We start from the raw sequence: 18064 nt of genomic DNA, 5'->3' as shown, positions 1-18064 counted from the left end.
CACTATTACTGACTTGGTCAGGTAGTCGATAATAGAGCCCTACTGTTATATTGTAATTAGAGCAGGGAATTACTATCCATAGAGATTCTATGGAACATGTTGATTCATTTAAGATTTTTACTTCATTTGATTCTAAATTTTCTTTCGCATATAGTGTCACTCCCCCACTTTTCAGAAGTGTTCCCAGGAGCATTGTGTACCTCCAACACAGGGAGGGAGCAATGTGGACCCTGCATGGAACCATGGTTTTGAACAGGACAAGAGGCTCTGGGTGACATATGCATAATGGGAGGCAGGTGCTTTTTTGCATCTAAGGGAAGATAGAATTGTTCCACTCTCTGTCCCCAGCTTCTGGGTAATGAATTGGAGCTTCTCTCTGCTATGTTTGAATCTGAGTCTAGAGACCCACTGCTTAAAAGATGTGTCTGAGCTGCATAGAGGGAAATATCACCCTGAGGGGACATCTCCCTCCCATCTGCCCTGCAGGACAGCGAGAAGAATCCTACATCCAGTTCATTCCAGTCCGATCTTCTTCCCACTCATGGCTCCCCTAGTCAGACCTCGTCCATTCCTCCCTCTGCTGGGGTGAAAGAGGAGTTTGGCCCCAATGTTCAGTCTATCCATGGCTTTTCTTTCTTACTCTGCTTCCTGAGTGGGACTGGAGCAGTCAGCGAGACATAGGCTGCCTCTGATCCTTCCTGGCACACCTCAGAGCCTTCTTGGAGGGGACAGATTAGAATGAGGGTGTCCTGTGGAAGAGAAGAAAAGGAGTCATGGGGGCAGCTATGCAAAAGCAGCTGTGATATCATTATGGTGGCTTCACCTATCCCAGGCACGTACCTTTTCCACATCAATCCTATCCCACTTCAACCTCCTGTTGACCTGCACACTATGGGTACGTCTAAACTACATGGCTCCGTCGATGGAGCCATGTAGATTTGTTTGTTCGACAAAGGGAAATGAAGCCGCGATTTAAATAATCGCGGCTTCATTTAAATTTAAATGGCTGCCCCGCTCTGCCGATCAGCTGTTTGTCGGCAGATCGGGGCAGTCTGGACGCTCCCCTGTCAACATGAAAGCCCTTTATCGACCTTCCCGGTAAATCTCATCCTACGAGGCATAACTGGGAGGTCGATAAAGGGCTTTCAGGTCAGCGCGGGAGCGTCCAGACTAGCGCGCTGAGCTGACAAACAGCTGATCAGCTGTTTGTCAGCTCAGCGCGGCAGCCATTTAAATTTAAATGAAGCAGCGGTTATTTAAATCGCGGCTTCATTTCCCTCTGACGATCAGCCTAATCTACATGGCTCCATCGACGGAGCCATGTAGTTTAGAGGTACCCTATGTTTCAATCACCCCCTGAGGGGACAGGTGGACAGGGATGAGAAAGTGGCCTTCAAGACCAATGGCCAGACTTGAACACTTCTGAATCAAAAGTCCTTTTGATCTTCAAAGATCAATGGGAGCCGAGAGGAGGTGGGTGGGGAAAGAATGGGGGGAGGCAGAAAGAGAGAGAGTGAAGATTTCCAGATTTCTACCCCAGCGAGAGGAAGAGAGACAGCACATCTCATCCACTTTGGGTAATCTTTTAATCTCTTCTGTTTTAATCTCTCACGTCAGGAATGAGACAAAATACATATTAAAAAAGAAAAACCCGCAGTTGCAATGGGGGAAGGAGGGGACAGACAGACAGACAGCATGTCCCTTCCAAGCCTCTGCTTTTCACCTTCTCACGGGAGTAAACTGACTTGAGGCAGGATGGTGTGGTGGATCCAATACCAAACTGGCAGCCAAGACACCGGAGATCATGGCAGTGCCAGTGTCTCACTGAGTAGTGTTGGGTTAAATCACCTTACCACTCTGTGCCTCAGTTTCCACAACTGGACAGAGGATTGTGAGAGCAGGAAATGAGAAGCACTGTGTGTTAGCAGTAGACGTTTTTAGTAGCTTTCCACCCTCTCATGACCTGAGGGAGTAGGGGACTCAAGAGCACTGGGCAACCCATGCAGATGACTGTCAGAGAAGAATGCGGCATAGTGGTAGAGACTGGGATACTAGGAACTCCTGTGCTATATAACCCTGCCTCTGCAACTGGCTTAGTTGCAGCCTTGGGCTGAGTATTCACATTTTAGCTTCCCCATGCTATTAATAATACTCACCTCAGAGAGTGGTTGTGAGAGTTAATTAGTTAATGTTTATAAAGCTTTTTCAAAGTGCTAAGTGTTATTATTGTTCATGGAAACGTTTCCTATAGATCTTTCCTCACTTTCCCCTGTTCCATTTACATGGGCACCTCAGGAACTGACCCAGAGCTCCTGACATGGAACTATAAAGAGAATAACAAATGAGCTCACAGTGAATCACAGGGAAATAATCCCAGCCAGGAAGGTTGATAGAGGGGAGGGGAGCATGGGCACCCTCAATTCCCAGTGCAAAGCTGGGAGATGGAGACTAGGACATGGAAAAGTCATGGTCCCTTTCCACCTTCTTCCCTAGCTAATGGAAAAGGATCCAGTCCTGTTCCCATTGACATCAATTGCAAACCTTCCATCCATTTCAAAGGCAGCAGGATTGGACTCTCATTTATTGCTTCAGTGTCCTTTCTAGGCTATTGATTGACCTGTGTTGAGTGAGAGAAAGCTAAGATATTAAATAAGGCACATTTGTTTAACAAAAATATAGATCCCAGAAGAAAAATTGTACAGATTTCTATAGTACAGTTATAGGTGCAGTCAGAAAATGGGGAGAGAAAACCTTCCTACATGCATGGAAAGTGCTTAGCACAGAGTAATGATGGTAATGCATTTATTAGGATTAGATTTATGCAAAAATATCCAAAGCTAAAGAGGCCAGTGTCATAAATTATAAAAACAAATAACTATGAATATTTTACTTATCTGTCTCCTTTATTAACAATTCTAGCTTATAGAATATCACTGGTTAACCTTTAGGATGATAAATATTGTAAAGAACCTAAAATTGAGACATTATAAGACAGTAACTTGATCACAGGCCCCACTTAATTAGAGCAGGGCCATAGGGATGCTGAACTGACCATCATGAACTCAGGTACCACAAAGAGTTCCTCCCTTTTTCTATCAACATTAACCTTCAACTGCTACATGGAGGTGACAGCTGCTGGATGGGGGCAGTACCACTTAAGTCAATGGTGGTACAGTTTGTGGGTTTGTTGGGTTGGGACTAGAGTGCTCAGTGCTTGGAGGATGGATCCCCCAGTATCTGGTTGAACCCCCAAATTCAGGTGAATGCAGTGCAAAGGGGCTTTCCAGTGGTCCCACCTTTCTGCAGCTATTCAGTCAACACTTTCTGTGGATCCATTTGGCCATATCTAGGCCCTTCCCATAAGAGTTTGACCAATACCAATTTGCTCGCAAACATGTTGGCAAAACAGGAATCTCGGAGTAGCTACAGTTGTAAATACCATGGAGACTGAAATGTCAGTACACACACACAAGGACCTTCACAGAAATGCTTCTTGCACCTTCAGCCAATCAAAGAGCAGAAACAAAAGCATCTGACTTATCTGACCAAACACAACTCAGCAAAGAGGTTTAAACTGTGGAATATTTGCAATCAACCTAACCAATGAAAAAAATTGAAATAACATACAAATTGTGATCTGCATGCTGTAATGAGGCTCAATTGGTGGAATGAAATATTCTTAACATTTATTTGCTCACCTCTGGTCTCAGGACTCAAGAATATAACGAGACCAATCAAGCTGGAAATATGGTCAGGAACCGATTAAAGGATGATAATTTTTCTGTTACTTCTTAGTCCAAACCTTATCTCCTATGGTTGTTACAATGCTTTCTTACATCCTACCTATCTCATGCTTATTTATCTATCAATTTGATACCTATTACTATCTATCTAACCATCCATCCGTCAGGCACCTGTCAGCAGTCCCTATGCAGTGCTGTCACCCAGTATCTCATCCAACTCCCACTGAAGTCAAAGGGAGCCTGGCCATTGCCGTTAATGGGAATTGGATTGGGCCTCCTGGCCCTTTTCCCATAATTCCTCTCTCCAGTCCCCTCCACTTGTTCTGCCATCTCCAAGCAGTTGAGTCCTTCACCCCTGACTCCCTAAGGGTCACACTTTTGCACACGTCCTTTGACTCACAAAGCACCCTCAAATAAAGAGAATCTAATCTTCCAACCGACCCCATCTCCGCCCCATCGATAAGGCAGGAAGATGGCTTTAATGAGGAACAATTTGCTATTCAGTAGGTCCTTAATTAATATTAAAATCTAAGGCAGGTGTTGAGTTTTAATTTTAAATCTTCTATTTTTTTACATTTATTTATTTCACCTTGTTAATGTATTTGTGATTTAGATGCAGTTTCCTCTCTCCATCATGCTTAATGAGTCGCAGGCTTTATTCCCTCTCACTCTTGTCCTCACGGGAGCATGCTTTGATTTTCTAGTGGGTGCATGAAAACACAGATTAAAGCAATTAGACAGAAATAATCTTAGGAAGAGGAGAGAGAGATCCAGAGCGCCTAATTATATCATTTTAATCAAGACACAATTATGCAGAGACTTTTATAGATTATAAATTAGCCAAACTCTAAAGGCAAAAAAAAATAATTTTAAATACTGTGCATTGCGCCTGTTATTTCCTCCTTTCAATCTTTCCTGAACTCAATTTCTAGGGCTCATCTGTTCTGGTTTCTGGGGGCAGCCTGCGGAAGAGAGAGGAAAACCAAAACTGCATTTCAGTGCACTCTGAATTTGTTAGCATTTTACTGATTATCTGCGGAAGTTTTGTCTGGTAACAGACCATAGTTAATTGCAGAAGAATTCCAGTAGTTTATAAATCTCAGACAGAGCTGGGGTTTGGTAAGAAAAGACAGGGTTCTGGATGCTAGCTACTATAGCATTTTTTATTTCCCCCACTATAACTCAAAAGGATATGCCCAGATTCCTGGTAAGGATTTTGGGTAGCGTAGTCCACGAGACAGTTTCCTATCCAAAGTGTTACAATTAGAATTGCCACGAGAGGGTATCCAAAATACTACGGGCAAGATTCTGCTCTTTATTGCATTGTTATAAACCTCAGGTAACTCCACCCAGTTGTACACCAGTGAAACTGTGATCAGAATTTGGCATTTTGAGCACATTACTGCACAGGATGCCGTCCCCCAGAAGAGGAGGGTGACATGGACATGGCAGCATGCAGCCTCTAAGACTAGGAGAACCTGAAATGGATATCAGGGCCTACCAGGAATGGATTCCAGCTGCATCTCATGGGCTGCGAAAAAGAAAATTGTTTGGTCTCTATAGCGGCAGCCCTTTGAATACTTGGCTTTTGCTGAGGTTGCCAAGAGATGAGTCAATCAACATCATTCTTAATAGGGAACACCTGTCTACTAAAAAGACACCCTGCCTACTCACAAATCAAGTTTGTATTTGTATTAGAGTAGCACCTTCAGTAGAAGAAGAGAGGTTACTTTAGCTCTGCATTTAGCACTGGTGTGACTGTGGCTGGAATGCTGTGTCCAGTTCTAGAGACCACATGTTGAGGCTATTGAAACATGGAGGAAGGTTCAGAGAAGAGTCATGGCAGTGACTAAAGGATTTTATAATGTGCCTTGTAGTGACAGACTCAGAGAGCTCAGTCTGTTTAGCTTAATAAAGAGAAGGCTAAGGGGTGACTTGATGGCAGTCTGTCAGTGAATGCACAGGGAACAAATTTTTAATAACCAGGTCTTTAGTCTAGCAGAGAGAGGTGGAACATGATCCAGTGGCTGGAAACAGGAGCAAGACAAATGCAGACTGGAAATAATGCAACCATTTTTAACAGAGAGAGAAATTAACTATTGGAACAGCTTACCAAAGGCTCATTTAGATTGTCCCTCAATGACAATTCTTCAATAGAGATTGCTTGTTTTTCTGAAAGCTCTGCTCTAGGAATTATTCTGAGGAAATTCTCTGGCCTGTGCCATTCAGGAGACCAACTAGATGATCACAATGGTCTCTTCTCACCTTGGAATCTATGACACCCTCTGGAGATTGGGGCCTCATTGTGGTAGGCTCTGTGCAAACACACAGGAAAAGATAGTCTCTGCCCTGAGGATTTGATAGAGAAGACAGTCAAAGATATATTATCATCATCCTCATTTTATAGATCGAGGTCTGGGGCTCTGAGGCTACGTCTACACACTGTTTTTTGCGAACGAGGAAATGCAAATGACGTGCTCATTTGCAAATCTCGCACTCTCATTTGCATATTCTCTTCCAGTCCTTTTTGCGGAAAAGGTTTTTGCAAAAACAACTGTACTGTAGATGGGGCTATTTGTTGGGGGGGAAAAACCCTTTTGCACAAGATCCCTTATTCCTCAAAAAATGAGGTTTACAGGATCTTGCACAAAAGGGTTTTTTCCCGAAAAATGGCCCCACCTACACTACGGTTTTCTTTGCAAAAACCTCTTCCGCAAAAAGGATTGGAAGAGAATATGCAAATGAGAGTCTGAGATTTGCAAATGAGCGCTTCATTTGCATTTCCTCTTCCGCACAAAAACAACAGTGTAGTCATCGCCTGAGAGATTAAGTGACTTGCCCAGGGAAGTCCATGATACAGCTGGAAATTCAACCCATCTTGTCTGAGCCCTGGTCTAGTGCCTTAACTAAAAGACCATCTTTAGAGTCCTGAGTGAATACAAAATTTGTGCCCACTTCTGCATCTGTATCTGCAAAACTGAGCCACAGATATCCACACTGACATCTGCAGATGCAGACACCCATGGATACAAAGCAGATATCTGCAAATTTGCAGGGGTTTAGATATAAAATTTGTATCTGCATCCACATATATCTAACCATTCTGCTGTCATTTTACACCTGCTATAAAATGTCCATCTCGTGTTGTGATGTGAAGCTATCACAAGCTAAGAAGGGTTGGACTTGGCCAGACTTCTAAGGCAAGGGTGGGGAACCTAAGGCCCGGGGGCTAGATGAGGCTCCTGGCTTGCCTGGATCTGGCCCCCGAGGCTCAGGACTTCCCCCAGCATTGGGGAGCCCACGCTGGCACTCCAGTTCTCTCCCATCCCCCCACAGAGCTGGAGCACACAAAATCTACTAGCCTAGGCCCCCCCATGCTCTGGGGTGCAAGGGGAATGTGGGGAGTGTCTTTCTCATTCTCAGGTGGGGGGCCATGTCAGTGAAGATTTGTTTTTGTTAGTCACTTGTGTGCAGCTCCAGACTGATTTTTCTGTGGTTCAGCGGATTGCGACCCAAAAACAGTTCCCCACTCCTGTTCTAAGGGAACAACTAGAGAGTGCCCATGGCGGCACTGGTGATTCTGTCTTACTCTGATCACTTCAGTCATTTGGGATTTGAGAGAGGAGGAATCACAGCAATGTAGGGCTGGCTGGAACCCCAAGAAATCAACACATCAGTAGATAAGACATGGGAGATTCAGGTTCAGTTCCCTGTTCTGCCACAGGCTGCCTGTGTCAACTTACGTAAGTTACTTATCCCCTGTGTGCCTCAGTTTGTCATCTATAAAAGAGGGCTAATAGCATTGCCTTATTTCCCAAGGATGTTGGCAGGAGATGTATGTTAAAGGCTGTGAAGCACTTTATCCGCTTCTACAAAACATTACATTAGAGCTAGATATTATTATTTGTCTAGACTTGGTTTTACAGGTGAGTTGGTGGATCATGTTAGATAACTCAATCTAATTAGTACCTTTACCACTCTAGTCAAGACTTATGTGCTTTAGCACATGCAAGTTGGTCAAGCAAGGCTGCAGTTCAGGTTCCCATTGTGTAAGATGAATCCAGCAAAAAGTTCACTTCTGTCAGGAGTGCTGTGAGGCAGTATTTCAATACTTGTCCAGTGCCTTCAGATACTAAAAATGAAGGTGCTAAAGAATTATTAAATTCTCTCTCTCTGCTTACAGGCAGCTATCGTATTCTTCACTGCCTGGTCTATCTGGCTGCACAGTGTTGCAATGTGCTATTAAGTTTGTGCTGCTTCCCTCACCCCTCCAATGAGCTCTCACTATCCATTAGCTAGCTCACGGAGATGTTGTGAGATCTGAATCATTAGTGCCAGACTCTGCCACCCTTTCTCACTGAGTAGCATCCTACTCCATGAATCACACTGCAGAAACTAATGGACCCACATGTGAGTGGAAGGGCAGTGTGAGTAAGGGGAGCAGAATCCAGCTCATATTTGTATGCACCCATCTCTGTGATGCCCAAGTGTTAATACTAACGATAGGGTTCTTTGCATCCTGGCGCCTTGGAGAGAAAGGCTTAGCAGTCCAATCCCCCTTGCCTCCCCCCCCAGCAATTCTGTTTCCCAGACGGGCGTGGGTAACCCGAAGGTGAAAGGCTCTCCCTAAGATTCCATATTTACTGCATCCATCTTCAGAACGTGTGTGTCTGTCAATGCGTGTGTGTCTAGGAATGCGATGCCTTGATTTGTCATGCCAGGGAAGTGAGACTGAATATGTATATGAATTGAGATTGTGTGCGGGAGCGCCTGGGTGACAGTCTGTCTTCTAGACATTTTTCTCATACCCCGGCTGTTGTCTGGTATTACTTCATCCTCGCAGAAAGTCAGGTGGGTTTGCAGTCCCCCTCCTGGGACTGGGAAGATCCCTGTTCACCACCTCTTCACCCTGAAGAAGATACACAAACCCAAAATCCAAGCCACACAAAGGGGCTAAAGCCCTGGGAAGGGAGAGCCAGCTTTAGGAACCTGCCTGCTCTCACAACCAAGAGCTCAGCAGGAGGGAGAGGGAAGGCGGAAGTAGTGATGTTGGAGTGCCCCCTGCTGGCAGGCTGGCACTCTGTCTTGGCTGCCAGCTCCTTCACAATCCTCCAAACTCTACAAACTCCCTCATACACTCGCACACGGTTGGTAACTCTCCTGCAGATAGTCTGGACTCAACACACGCGTGCACATATTGCCGCTGTTACCATCACTGCTGGATCAGTTATGCGAATGAATCCATCAGCCGGCCAGTCTCATCTTTGTGATCGTAGCAGAGCTAGTGAGCAGAAATCCTTGGAGAAGCAGGAACGTAAATAGTGATAAATCTGTGCTTGCCTCTGTGTGTGTGTGTGTGTGTGCATGCACATCTCTCTTTTTCCTCTACTGTTGCTGCAGAGGCACAGTGGGGATGATTTGGATCTGTTCTCGGTGCTCTTGGATGAAGGGTCACTCCCTTCCTCTTCTCTGCCCTGTCTAATCCAGGACAAATGAAGACAGAGAGACTGTTCAGGTATGATATGAGGCCTCTCCCAGGAGCCTGGGCATAATTCAGATTTCAGACTGAGTGGTGCCAGATGGGAGATGAAAGCCTTGACATGGGGTTTTATCCAGGGTATGTCTACACTACAGAGTTTTTCCAACAAAACTTGAGGAACGTCCACACTGCAATCATGTTCTCCCGCAAGAAAATCAAAAGAACAGAGGGCTTTGTGCGCTATTGGTAATCCTCTTTCTACGAGGAAGAAGCCTTCTTCCGAAAGAGCTGTTTCGTAAACAGGCGTGTGTGGATGGTGAAGAGGAAGTTCTTTCGCAAGAAGAGGAAAGAGGAAAAAGCACTGGTGCCCTGGTGGCCATTTCTTCCATAGCAATCACATTTTACACGCGAGAGAGCATCCATTCAGTCTGGACGCTCTCTTTCGAAAAAGCAGATGGCTTTTTCGATGCACTTTTGCAGTGTGGACGCTCTCTTTCAGAAGAAGTTTTTTTGGAAGATCTCTTCTGAAAAAATCTTCTTCCAAAAGAAGCCTGCAGTCTAGACGTAGCCTCAGTCTTTATTGATGCCTCCAGGACTATGGAGATGACATCCCTTAGCTGACCCCTCAGGGCTCCTGAGTAGGCCCTAGAAGACAATGCCAGCATGTGCATGCTCTGACTCCTCACACAGCATTTTCCTTGAAGCCCATGAAAATGTTTCCCTCACCTGTATTCCCTGACTCTTTAGCCCCACTGGTGCACCGCACACAGCAAGGAAATGGTAATAGGCCCAATGGCCAACACAGAGGATGAGGCACTAGGGCTCCTGGGTTCTAATCCTTAATTTACCATTAAATACATGGTCACATTGGGCCAGAGTCTCAGAAGATGTAGCTACCCTGAAGTCAGTGTGGATTTATACCAGTTGAAGGGCTGATCCTTAGTCTCATTGTGCCTCAGTTTCCCAATCTGGGGATAAAATCTTGAGCTGTCAGGGACATTATGAAGGTTAAGTAGTAGTATTTGGTCTCTCTGTAATCCTTGGAATTAAGGTGCTAGAGAAATGCTAATTAACAATATTAATTATCACTATGAATGAAAGTGCTAGAAAGCAGGGAAGGGGAACCTGCAGTTTAGTTTACTAGAATGGGACTACTCGTCTGTTTAGAGTTGCACTTGTATTTAACTGCCTTGCAGGGAGAGAGGGAGGGGGAGGGAACCTAGAATCAGAAGTGAAATTGGCCACTCTGTCTTCACCCTCCCAGCTAAAAGAAATGCAAAAAATAAGCAAACAGCAAGGGTAGAAAGTAAATGGATTTTTTTTATTATTTTTAATTAGAGGTGAGCCCGTATCCAAGCCTCCGGTATGGACACACCTGACACTGAGAAACTGTGAAGCAATCTCCAAGCTTAGCTTAAGTTTAGGAGTCCCACAGATTCGGAAATTGGTTTGGAATACTTATCAGAAAGCCAGCTTTACAGTGCTCCCTTTAAAAGCAGCTCCCCCCAGGGAAAACCCATCACTTCCACAAGTGGATTCTGAGCTGCTCTTGAGGAAGCAGCCTGTCTTGTCGAGATCCCGGTGTTGAATAGTCTGGCTGTGCTGTCCTGCCAGACCCATTCACCCACCCCTCCTCCTTGGTCCTGCTGGAGCATTCTGCTGCTGACTACCCTGAGGCCCCAGAAGGCTGAGGAAGGACCTGTCACCAGCATTGCAACACTGACAGCCCCATCTTTACAGGAACCAGAATACCGGGCATTGAAACCATTCCAGGAAGAAGGAGAAGCCAGAGAAGAGCACCCCCTTTTGGATTCGTTGGGAAAAGAAGCACGTGGTGTGGATCCCATGCTGAGCTCAGCTCTCTGACTGAGTTACAATCCACTGAACGCCAGGGAGAGGATGACAGACAGAGTGTGGGAGATGCAAGGGCTTGTGTAAATGCCCCTGATACTCCTTTGAATGTGGAGAAACACAGACAAAGTGATCTGGTTAGCCCATATTAGAATTTTCTCCAGGAGGCCACATAAAGCTTCACACCCAATTCTTCCCTTGCAGGATACCAATAGCTACCACTGAAGTCTATAAGAGTTACTGGCATCCGGCCAGGATCCACTCTAGGATGTATGTGGGTTTGGAAAGTCTTGAAAGGTACACCAGACCTGGGTTCCTGAGCAGCCTGGAATGGACTCTGGAAGGAGCAAATGGGTAAGAATCTGAACTGGATCCCTGTGTCCCTCTGGAATGAACTCTGGGTGCAGAACCCTGGGGAGAGGAGACTCAGAAGTAGATTTCTGTGGCTTCTTGGTTGGCATGGTTCAGATCCATGGGTGCTGTTTCTGCTCCTGTCAGTATCTGTGCAATATCCTCCCCCATTCCTATGCTATGTGTTATGTACAGGCGCACACTATAATGCTGTTCAGTGAGGATTAGAGCTGTTATTAGAACTCTAGAAGAATGCTGTTGATCTAATCTAATCTATCTATGGTTTTTCTATAGTGCCTACCACTAGAGTCCTGCAAATCCGCAGACATCTGCTTTATATCTGCAGGTATCTGCATCAGTGGATGTGGATATCTCCAGCTCATTTTTGTAGCTATGGATGCAGATGTATATACAAATTTTGAATCTAGAACCCTGCAAAGATGTGGTTATCTGTTTTATATCTGTGGGTATCCACGGCTCTTTTTTGCAGATATAGATGTGGATACAATTTTTGTACGTAGGCAGGGCTCTACCTACCACCACCATCTCTCTAGGTGCTTGTGTCTTTTCCCTTCTTGAATCCTTCATTGTGCTATTATTGGCTGGTGTCAGCGTCAAAGTGCAACACTAGATTGATTGGGGTGCAAGGGCTTGGCCTTAAAAATGGTTAATGCTTCTGCTAAGTGTTCCAGGCCCCATTCACTGTAGGAGTGCATCTACACTGCACCCGGAGCTCAAAATAAGCTACACAATCTGAGCTACGCAAATTGCATAGCTTATTTCAAGTCAATTTCAAAAAAGCTTATTTCAAAATTTGGCACTGTCCGCACAGCACTTATTTCAAAATAAATTGCTATTCTGAAATGTCCCTTACTCCTCGTGTAATGAGGTTTACAGGGACATCAGAACAGTGAGCCTGTTATATTTTGAAATAACGGACATGCTCAAAAGACGCGGAATAGCTATTTTGGGTTATCTCTGGTATCCCAAAATAGGGCGGCAGTGTAGATGTAGCATAGGAGTGCCATGCCAGATTGGCCTTCAGTTGGCGTTTTGTGCCTGAACTCTTTGTGCAGGACTCCAGGCATAGAGGCAGCTCTCTGATAAACCCAGGACTCCTTGCAAATGAGCAGCTGAGAAGGGAGGGAATAGGGGAAGGAGGAGAGAGAATAAAGAGAGGGAGGGGAAAAGATAAAAAGGAGATAAATATGGGAAAAGGGAAAGAAGAGAGGCACTGAAAGGGTTAAAGAGATAACAGAAAATTGTATATGTGCAGAGATGGTTATAGGAAAATAGAAATAAAAATGAGGTGAGAAGGGTAGAGATGCAGAGAAAGAGATGGGGTGAGGGACAGAAAAATGCAGAGGCTGACAGAGAGAATGAGATAGTGAAAGACACAGGGAGCAAGAAAGGGAGGGCATGGAAGGGATTGTCTGATGTCAAATCTGATAGAAAAGAGGATTTGTCTGCAAAAATAACCCAAATCTAAGCCGCAGCTTCAGAGCAGCTGCATATTTGGCTCCATCAACTCTGCATATTGTGATTCATAAAGAGGAACCAAAGGGCTGCAAAATGAAAGTTTTTGCTGTTTAGGAAGCAAAACAAGCAGGGATGAACACAATGGTCCCTTCTGACCTTCAAGTCTAGGAGCCCCAGTTAGACAGAGTGAGCCTCCGGGGGCGGGAGAGGGGGGGAGGAATCTCATGACTCCTGTTGGGAGGGGATCTGGCAGGTTAGGGGGGGTGAGCGGGACATTCTGTGCTGTCCGTGGTGCTGAATGAAGTAGGCTCTTCAGCCCACGCTTGCCAAGGATCTTACGGGCCACCCTGCCCCTCTGTACCCCTCCACTCACCCCCGCACAGACCCACACAGAGTAACAGGAACCAGTTAGGGAATGTCTACACTACAGCGCTAATTCGAACTAACTTAGCTAATTCGAACTAACGCATCCAGACTAAAAAACTAGTTCGAATTAGCGTTTTCCTAATTTGAACTAGCATGTCCACATTAAGTGGACCCTGAACCGGGGTTAAGGATGGCCGGAAGCAGTGCCATCAGGGCATCAGATGAGGACTTAGAGCGTGGAGGTGCTGTCTCAGGCTAGCCGAGGGCTGTGCTTAAAGGGACCTGACCCCCACCCCGGACAGACAGTTCTCAGGGGTGCCCCGCTTGCAAAGCAGTCCTGGCTTGGAGTGCCCTGAGTGCCCACACTGGGCACATCACAGCACTCGGCCATCAGACCGGCTGCACTTGCTGCAGGCTGCCATCTGGGGAGAGGGGGAAATTGGGGGGCTGCAGGAGAGCTTCCACCCCCAGAAGCCCACAGAGCCAACCCAGTCCTCCCCAATGGGGGCTCGTACCCTATTCCTCCCTCACCTCCTTCCACTTACCCTTCCCTAGCCCCCCTTCCTGATGTACAAAATAAAGAAAACATATGGTCAAAAATAGAATCTCTCTTTATTGAACAAAACTGGGGGAGACTGGGAAAAGGAGGTGGGAGAGGGAAAGAGAGAGGGTGGGAGAGGGGAGGGCAACTAAAATGATCAGAGGTTTGGAACAGGTCCCGTATGAAGAGAGGCTAAAGAGACTGGGACTTCTCAGCTTAGAAAAGAGGAGACTGAGGGGGGATAGGATAGAGGTCTATAAAAGCATGAGTGGGGTGGAGAGGGTGCATAAAGAAAAGTTCTTCATTAGTTCCCATAATAGAAGGACTAGAGGACACCAAAGGAAAGGAATGGGTAGCAGGCTTCAAACTAGTAACAGAAAGTTGTTCTTCACAAAGCAAAGAGTCAACCTGTGGAACTCCTTGCTGCAGGAGGCTGTGAAGGCTACAACTAGAACAGAGTTTAAAGAGAAGTGAGATCAATTCATGGAGGTTGGGTCCATGGAGTGGTATTAGCCAGGGGGTAGGAGTGGTGTCCCTGCCCGAAGTTTGTGGAAGGCTGGAGAGGGATGGCACGAGACAAATGGCTTGGTCACTGTCTTTGGTCCATCCCCTCCAAGGTCCCTAGGGTTGGCTGCTGTCGGCAGACAGGCTACTGGGCTAGATCGACCTTTGGTCTGACCCAGTATGGCCATTGTAAGCTCAGGGCTCAGGGTCGGGGGTCTCAGTGGACCACCTTGATTTTCATGCAAACCTGCTCCTGGGTGGCCAGGCTGGCAGCTCTCCTGCCCTAGATGGCCACTTTCCTGTGCCTAGTGCGGAGGTCGTGGATGAGGTCCACGATGTCCGCACTAGCCCAGGCGGGTGCCCACCTCTTGCGGTCCTGGGCAAGCTCCCAGGAGCTGCCAGCCTGGTCCCGGGAAGAGGGGGAGGGCTGGGGGGCATCGGGTGGCTGGCTCGAGTTGTGCCAGGTGCAGGGTCTGCTAGCTGGGTGCTGGCAGGCTTGCACCTGGCACGGGCATCGTAGCCAGCCCGTGCCCCTTTAAGGGGTCCGGGGCCGGGAGGGGGGCAATAGAGTTTCCCTGGTGTTGGCCAGAGTGGCCACCAGGGAAAGCTGGGGAGGGCTAGCCTCCCACTAGTTCGAATTAAGGGGCTACACACCCCTTAATTTGAACTAGTAAGTTCGAATTAGGCTTAGTCCTCGTAGAATGAGGTTTACCTAGTTCGAACTAAGCGCTCCGCTAGTTCGATTCAAATTCGAACTAGAGGAGTGCTAGTGTAGCGCCTATCAAAGTTAATTCGAACTAACGGACGTTAGTTCGAATTAACTTTGTAGTGTAGACATAACCTTAGAGAGCACAATGCACTGGCAAAAGGCTCACACAGGGGCAGCAGCAAACGTTGCCCAGGAAGCAGTAGTGATGCCTATGACACTTCTAACAGCTTCTGTGTGAAGATCCATGTTTCTGGCCATGTCCATACCACCCCTAACAGCCCTGGTGAAGTGAAGAACTGCAAGCTAAGAATCTTGTGGGTTCAAACTCCACTGGATGTCCTGCCCACAGAGGTCCTGACTGGCAGAGCCTACCACAGTCTCTGATTGGCAAAAGCATGCTATTCAAGGCCTCGGGTAAACACCTGGAGGCTGTCTGTGGAACCCAATGGGCCCTGGATTTCTGAGGCAAACAGACCCTGATGTACATTCCTGATACCTTGCCTTGCTTCTGGTTCCTGGCCCCAGCCCTGCTCCTGATACCTGGCTTCAGGCCTGGTCCTGGTTCCTGGTCCCCTGCTTCATGTCTCATGCCTCACCCTGCCTCAGTTCCTGGTCCTCTGCTCAACTCTTGACACCTCACCTTGCCTTTGTTTCACTAACTCTACTTTGGCTGACTCCCTTGACTCCAGACTAGTGTGCTGATTGACCTTGACTCCAACCTGATGCTACAGCACAGCACTGGCAAAACCTGCTGCTTTGGCCTTGACCCTCTGAACTCAGCCCGTGTTATTGAGTCTACTCCAAACTGGGTCCCGGCATCAAGCCATGCCCCATTAGCCCCAAGGACTGACATCCCGATTTACACATGGAAGAAGGATCCTTTTCACTGTGCAGACACACAATCTAGGGCTTGAGGGGTAGAGGAGGAAGAGTGGAGAAAACATCCAGGAATGAAGGGATATGAAAAATTAATTCCTTTCCCTTCCCTTTTTAACTCTGGAGCAGGATCTATCTAGTGGCAGAGCTGGGTTTCTAGTTGGTGAATGGTGTGTCTGGGGTCTCCCATTGGGGGAGAGGTATGTGCGTGCTCACATATTTGTGGGGAAGGGGCTTTCATGATGGAACGAATGTGAACACATGGCCCAGTTCCTCAAACATAGGTAGTTTCTTAAACTCCACTGAAATCAATGGGAGTCAGATGTCTAAATACGTTGGAGGTTTTTCGCCTTGGCTTCCTTTTTACACTGAGTAATCAATGTTCCACCAAGGAGATGAGTGTTTGTGCATTGGGCAAGCTACAACTCTCTGAATGGGAGGAACATAGAATCACAGCAATAGATATGGAACAGTTCTTTTAAGTCACGGGTGGGAAATCTCAGGTCTGGGGCCAGATGCTGCCCCTGGTTTGCCTGGATCTGGCCCCTTCTCAGTCGGGGGCCACGTCAGTGAGAGGTTGGTTTTTCTCTTTTGCTTTTCACTTGTGTGTGGACCCCAACTGATTTTCCTGTGGGTCAGTGTCCCCCAACTCAAACAAGTTTCTCCACCCCTGTTTTAAGTGATCTTTTCTCGCACATTCATGTCTCACCAGCCAGTGCATGATTGTTCCTGAGTACCAGCCAGTGTTCTCACAATGGGCTGCATCCTGCCAGGTGCTTAGCAATTGCCAGGGCTGCTGAACACTGAAAGCAATAGATGAGGGACCTCTGCACCTCCAGGAGTAGCGCTGAATCTTGCAGGATTGGACCTCAAAGAAAACAGTGTCCTTCTGTAGCTGCGCACGTAGGCTACATCTACACTGCAGGCTTCTTGTGCAAGAACTGTTTTGCGCAAGAGTTTCTGCGCAAAAATTATTGTGCAAGAGTGTGTTCACACTGCCATGTGCTTTTGCGCAAGAGCTGTGCTTTTGCACAAGAGCATCCATGGCAGTGTGGATGCTCTCTTGTGCAAGAAAGCTCTGGTGGCCATTTTAGCCATAGGGATTTCTTGCGCAAGAAACCTCTGTTGTCTGTTCAAACTGCCTTCTTGCGCACGTGCTCTTGTGCAAGAGGGCTTATTCCTCGTGGGGAGAGGAATAACTCTTGTGCAAGAAGCCCTCTGTTCTGATGCTTTACTGCAAATGTACTTGCACAAGAACATGCATGCAGTGTAGATGCTCTGCAAGTTTTTGCACAAGACTGGCTGTTCTTGTGCAAAAAGCCAGCAGTGTAGATGTAGCTGTAAGGTATTGTGGCCCCTTCTTTCAACCCCAGTGACCTCCTCAGACACCAGCATTGTTCCGCCGCTGAGCAGTAGCAAATACTGGGGTCTTGCAGATCAGCTTCTCCATCGGGAGTTTGATACACTGATAGTGTATCTGAGCATACTGACACACACACACACCAGTCCTGGAAGAGGCAGGGAAATTCCTTCTTTCAAGGATCTAGCTGACATCAATGTCTGGTTCCCAGGGAATAATTCAGCACCAGGAACAGATTCTAGTCAAAGAGCATGGCAATGATCTAATGCCCCTGCCACTCTCATAGTTCCTGCTCCCCAGAACCTCATGTAATCCCAACAAGAACACATACACTGACATTTATTTCAAGACTGAAAACTTGCTCACACACTGAGGGGGGAAACAGCTTGGAAGACCATGTAACTGGGCCTCCTGGTGACTCTCATCAAAACAATATGTTTTCTAGCCATGATAAGGGAGAGAAGATGACAACCTGGAAAATACAGCCACGGATGTGGTGCTCATTGTGTTACTATGAAAGCCTGAAAAGTGCCTTGTAATCAGAAAGGGAGGGCGGGGAGCAGGTAAGAGACCCATAGAGACCTGATAGGGGCCATGACTATTAAAAGCCCTACAGCTGCTTCTGCTATTGGGTAGGTATCCCTGAGGCACACACACAGTGGTGAGGATGGGCTCAGTCTTTCCCCACAATTGAATTTGGATACAGATGCCAACTGCTCCAGGGTTTAGGAGTGTTTGGGGCCTGGGTGTTTGGAGCAGCCCTCTGCTTTGACTCAGAACCAGATCCAGCTTGTGCCCATCTCCC

This window comes from Pelodiscus sinensis, chromosome 1, assembly GCF_049634645.1.
Source record: "Pelodiscus sinensis isolate JC-2024 chromosome 1, ASM4963464v1, whole genome shotgun sequence".
In the NCBI taxonomy this organism is placed as follows: domain Eukaryota; kingdom Metazoa; phylum Chordata; order Testudines; family Trionychidae; genus Pelodiscus; species Pelodiscus sinensis.
The sequence above is the reverse complement of the archived record's forward strand: the minus strand, read 5'-3'. Positions refer to the sequence as shown.